Raw genomic sequence first — 6,000 nt, forward strand, 5'->3', positions numbered from 1 at the left:
GGAGGGGGGAAATATAATAAGTTTTAAATTCTAAAGTACATGATTGCACCTGTATACTGTGGCTTTTTAATGTTAGTGTTAAAACAGAACAAACCGAATATATTGGAAGGTAATAGAAGTATACCGAAGGGAGGAGCTGAGTGAAAGAAGAAGGAGGGTGGAGAGGGTGAGAGAGAGGAGGAGGAGAAGGAAGGGAGGGAATGGATTAAGAGAGGGAGTGATAGGGTTAGGGTTAGATAGAGGGGGAGGGGAAGTAGGGTATGTGAGAAGGAAGAATGAAAGTTGGAGGGGGTTGAAAGAGGGTGCATGGTGGGCCGAGGTGGTATATTGGGTTTGTATTGTAGGGGGCATTTTCTATATAAGCGAGGGCTGTGTCTATTACTCAATGTTATATGCCCCGGTTATGCACAGTAAACATGTGATTGTATAGAATGAAATGGAAATAAAATATTATGCGGGGGGGGGGGGGGGGGGGAAGCTGCTAACGATTGCTTTCCAAAGCAGGAGTTGAGTTCAACTAAAAGGATTCCTCATCTTTTTTTTCCCCAAAGAATAATATTCAGTTCTAAATTAGCCAAACTCTTTTAACCCAGTCCATCAATGCAGTTGAGATAGTTAAGGTCTAGAATATTACCTTTGAATCAAGAAACTGACTGAAAAGCACACACAAAATATGTCATGCAAACATACCCACTGTCTTTAGTCTTTCATGTGACCAACAGGCAATTACACAATCTGCATGCAACTACTGCCAACTGCTCCCAGCATGTAATAATCCCACAAAGACTTAAATTCTGTCCCCTTTAAGCCCCTATTTTCTCCTACACCTCGCTCTATCCAAATGATATCCCACTGCTGCCCAAACTTCCTAAATGCACCAGTTAGAACAATTAATCAGTGGAACAATTTGCCTCCAGAAGTTGTGAATGCTCCAACACTGGAAGTTTTTAAGAAGATGTTGGATATCCATTTGTCTGAAGTGGTGTAAGGTGTCAGGCATGCCTCCTTCAATATCCAAGAAAGAAAAACCTCAACTCCGTTTGAATAGAGATGAAGTGCTTTTACTAGATATGAATGATAGCAGCGAAAGAAAAGCAAGATCTGAGCCAAAAAGGAACGAACATGTACATATCAAACATTTCCCAGCACCCTCTCCCCCCACCCCCCAATTACCCCAACCCAATGTCCAATCTGCAACTCCCTAAGGTGTCATGTGGGGTGCATCTTCAAAAGCCCTCATCCAGTTGGTAAGCAAAGATGGTTGACCTTGTCCAAGACCAAACACAAGCCATCAGCATGCGCAGAAGATGGTGAGAACAAAACTCCTTTCTTGACAACTCCTCCAGCACCAGTAATTCCCCCTCCCAAATCCCTCAAACCCCCACCCTCCCCGTTTCTATGGCAGCCGATAGCAAGCAAGCAAAGTAGAGGCTGACATAGGGTTTCCTGCCTAAGCAGGGGGGGTTGGACTAGAAGACCTCCAAGGTCTCTCCTCAATTTACACAGTTGCTTAACTAAGCCAGTTCAAGATCTCCCAGCTGCATTCACATATAGCCTGTTGTGGTTGGTGAGTTTAACAAGGGTTAGCATTTCAGAGTTTAGCCCCTGGTATACAGCTAAACCCTTATTTGCAGCACCTTTATTACCACCCATCCTTAAGTATTTTGAGGATCAGGATCAAAGGCACCCTTTGGTGAGGAGCGAAGCTGGCTAGTTAAAGCTAGAAGGATTGCAGCTGGGGCTGAGTCTATTTAAACCTAATTGAAAGGTTCAACTTGGCTTATTTCTTTTTCACTCACCATGGAGCAGAAAGGAGAAAAATCCGTGCCCCAGGTATTGTTATTGCATTTATACTATTAGGGAAGAGAATAGACTGAAGGAGGGTATGAATCAATATGAATCAATAGTGGCTATTTGCTTTTATTATGAATTGCTTGTGTTACTATATAATTGTTACTGATTAAACCAATATTTCCTATTTGCTTCTGATATGATATACTGCTAGAAATCATTTACTAAGAATTAAGCTTTGTTATTGGCTTCTACTTATATTATTGTATACTGTCAGAAATTAGTTGTTTTCTAACAAATTGCAACCTTAATAATGGACTGCAAATGTTATGTCACTGCTGTGTCTGGCTTCTATTCTTGGCTTCAAAGCTAGGCACATTCTTGAAAACATAGAATAAATTGTTACACGGGAATATGAGGCCCATAGATAAAGGAACCAAACTAGGGAATTTTCCTGGCTCATAAATCCTTAAAGCATTCTGCCGGAAAAACAACTTGACAAAGGGGGGCTGCTATCCCCTATACAAGGCTATAGGAATACACAGATAAGGTAGACAGAGATAGGAACTTGAACAAAAAAATGCTTTAAAGATCACGTTGGTAACTAATCTTTGTCTCTGATTGGATAACTTTGTATTTGCCTAAAATGTATATAATACTCTGAGCAACTCTTGCAGGGGATGGCTATTCCTTACATTCATTTGTTTATATGTTTTTGGATACAGTTTGGTCACCCAGCTTTTGCTATGGCCATAAATAAAAGCTGATATTTTTGCATGCCTTGTCTCAAGTCTCACTCTCAGTGGAGATCTCAGTGGCTCGGGGAAACTGCTGGAACCTTACAAGACGAACAAGTTTGTAAGAGGCATTTCAGCAAGTAATGGTGCTGTTGGTCTATGCTTAGAACTTGAGTTTAAAGGGAAAATGTTATTTATTGGGGGAAGGGTTTGATCCAGTCCTTCCCTCTCAACCCCAAAGCCAGGTGTTGTTTGAGTTGGAGGAAGAACTTCTATATTCTCCTCTTTTTTGGTGGGGGGGGGGAATTCCCCCTCTAAACCAATGTTTCTCAACTTTGGCAATGTTAAGTGGTATGGACTTCATTTCCCAGAGTTCTCCAGCCAGCATGCTGGCTGGGGAGTTCTGGAAGTTGAAGTCTATGCATCTTAAGCTGTTGTGGCCCGGCAGGAGCCGTTGGCCACCAGGTGGCGGCAGAGCATTGGATCAGAGGGAGTGTTCAGGGAAACATTTGGGAGTTGTTGGGGAAGGAACAACTGAGTACTTACGTTTTGGTGTGAGTTATAGGACTTTCTGCCAGAGCTAATTATCTTTGTTTATTTGGGCTTGCAGCCAACAAGAGCTTGGACTGATTAAAAGAAACCTTTTTAGTTACGTGGCTTTTGGCTTTCATTCCTGGACGGAGAAGGGGGGGTCAGAACATTAAACTATTCAAGAAAATGGCATCTTTCCTGGGATAATTTGTTTCAATGTTGATGGAGAAGAAGAGAAGGGCTGAGGAAAGGGCTTGCTAGGCTTTTTATACCCTGTTCAGTCCCACCTCTCTGTTTCCTGTTCCTGTGTAAGAAATGTATTCTGACTGGTTGTCAGACTCTCATGGTGCCATGCAGGGGGCTACTCTCTAGGCTGTGATGAGTTCTCAGTTGCCTTGTGGTCAGTTGAGTAATATCCCTTCCCCCTACAGCTGCAGTGAGGAGAAGTCTTTATTATGTAAAGTGGGCTAGCCTGGCCATCTTAATGGCCCATTAGCTGGGAATGGGCAGAAAGCTATAGGCAACTATTCTGTCTTTTAAAACATGTTTCTTTTCACACCCAGAGAAATATTCTGGCTTTTCAATATTTCCTAGGATATTTCATTTTTCTGGGAGAGGGCTGGATGATAACTTCCCACACTGCATCATCCTACCTGGTTGCTTGCAAGCTTCTTAAATGGTTTTAAGGTGTTGGAAGCTGATTTCTGTCTTTTTACACCTCCCTTCTAGGAGATTTCTACACTTCCTCTCAAAGAAAGTCCAGAGGTCGCCTGGAAAGTGTGTTTTAAAATAATAGACTGGATCTGGCCATTGAGGTTTCTGGTAAGTTGCCCTCCTCCCCTTGGGTTTGAGGGGGGGAGTATAATTGCTCTGGAAAATAGGGAGGGGTTGAAATTTTGGGCAAAAAAACCATCTCCGGTCAGGCTTGTATTTTCAGTCAAGTATCCTAGGTGGTGATTTGGAAAATGAGTAAAAAATGACTTTTGTTTTATTTCAGGGTTTCCTGCATGTTTGCTTCCGTTACTGGAAGCCAGGCCCCTTGGCAAAAAAGGGGGGGCCTGTCTTACTGTGCCTTTTAGATTATCTTGCTTTCTCCAAGTTGGGCATGTTTTGGGAATGGCTAATATACATGTGAGAGGGGAACCTTTACCTTTATGCCAATTGGCTTTCATATTTCCCCACTGCCTTGATTACCACAGCTCACTTGAACTTAAATGCACATACTAGTCCTTACGTTGGGTTGCAACTGCTCTTCCCGTTTGCAACTAGGAGGGAGATGGTTGGGGAAAGGAGAAATGGGATGTTTCTTGAATGGATCCTGCAAAGAAACCAAAACTTGTTTTTTATTGTCCCAAGAACAGGACACAGAACGATAGGTTTAAATTAGAGAAAGGTCCAGCTGAATTCTGGGGGAAAAGAATTGTAATAGTAATAAACTTTGGTAATGTAACTCTTGTAGAAGTGTCAAAAGAGCCGAGGTGGCGCAGTGGTTAGAGTGCAGTACTGCAGGCCACTTCAGCTGACTGCTATCTGCAGTTCAGCGGTTCAAATCTCACCGGCTCAAGGTTGACTCAGCCTTCCATCCTTCCGAGGTGGGTGAAATGAGGACCCAGACTGTGGGGGCGATATGCTGACTCTGTAAACCGCTTAGAGAGGGCTAAAAGCCCTATGAAGTGGTATATAAGTCTAACTGCTATTGCTATTGCTATGTAACTGAATTCTAAGGGAAATGGTAAATCTCCTTCCTTGCCTGTGTTGGAAGAAATGTCCTTCTGGGTTCGGCTCCAAGTGGGGAAAAAGACACTGGAGACATGGAGGCTGCTTGGAAAGATGGTTTTAATGTGGACAGGACCACATGGCTTGAGTCCTGAACAGAAAAGGTGATCACATGCTTCAATGTTGGTGGAGAAGAGATGGACTGAGATGCTGAAAGACCCTGGTTTTATGCCCTCTCTGGCCTTTGATCTTGAGCTTGTATTCTGATTGGTTGTCAGATTCCCATGGGCCCCTCTAGGCTGCGTTTTGAATCCAGGTTTGGTTGAGTTCTCAAATGCCCTGTGGCAAGTTAGGTAAAGGGCCAATATTATCATGCCTTAATCCCATCTCCCTGGATCTGAAGGGGAGAACTCTTTATTATGTAAAGTGGACTAGCTCAGGCTTTGATGGCTCATTGACAAAGGGGGATGGGCAGGAAGCTGCAGGCAGCTATTCTCTCTTTTAAAACACGTTTCTTCCTTTTCACATCCAGAGAAATATTCTGCCTTTTCAATATTTCCTAAGATATTTTGTTTTTCTGGGAAAGGGCTGGGTGATAACTTCCTACAGAAGGTTTCTCAAGATATTTTCATTTATATCTCTGTTCCTTGCAGATGCTGGACAGCTGCTGGAAGAAATAGCTTGGTGTTTTGTTTTGTTTTTTAACACATTAGACAAAAGGATGAATTGTTTCGGCTTGCACATTTTGCTAAATGATAACATTGCTTTGCTGGGTGATGGTTTGTGAACACAGCTTCTGCGGCTTGTAAAATGTGTTGATCTAGCCTGCTGCGAAGTCAGGCAACAAGGTTTATTTAGTGCAGCCTGAATAAGCAGGGTTTGAACACAGCCATTGATCTCTGAGTGCCAGATTAATGGGTTTCACAGAGGAACTGTTGCTGTGCCTTTGTAAACTTCCTAGACCTAAGGGTACTTCCTAAAGATGTCCTCGTAAATATTTTGCAAATCACCAAAGCTGCATTCACACATCAAACCCTGCTTATTCAGGCTACACTCCTTCACAGGACCATCGGAATTAAGGTTGACAAAATGTCATCTTGCTTATTCAGACCACCACAGCTGTGATTCAATGCTCAAGATGAGCCATGGAAAAACTGGCTTGGAGAATGTGCAGATATACCTGCTTGAACCAAGGAGAGTTCTGGGATCAGAAATTCCCCCTTGG

The sequence above is a fragment of the Thamnophis sirtalis genome, unplaced genomic scaffold (genome assembly GCF_051295495.1).
Source record: "Thamnophis sirtalis isolate CommonGarterSnake01/CBP01778 unplaced genomic scaffold, rThaSir2_p1.2 scaffold_1, whole genome shotgun sequence".
Lineage (NCBI taxonomy): Eukaryota > Metazoa > Chordata > Lepidosauria > Squamata > Natricidae > Thamnophis > Thamnophis sirtalis.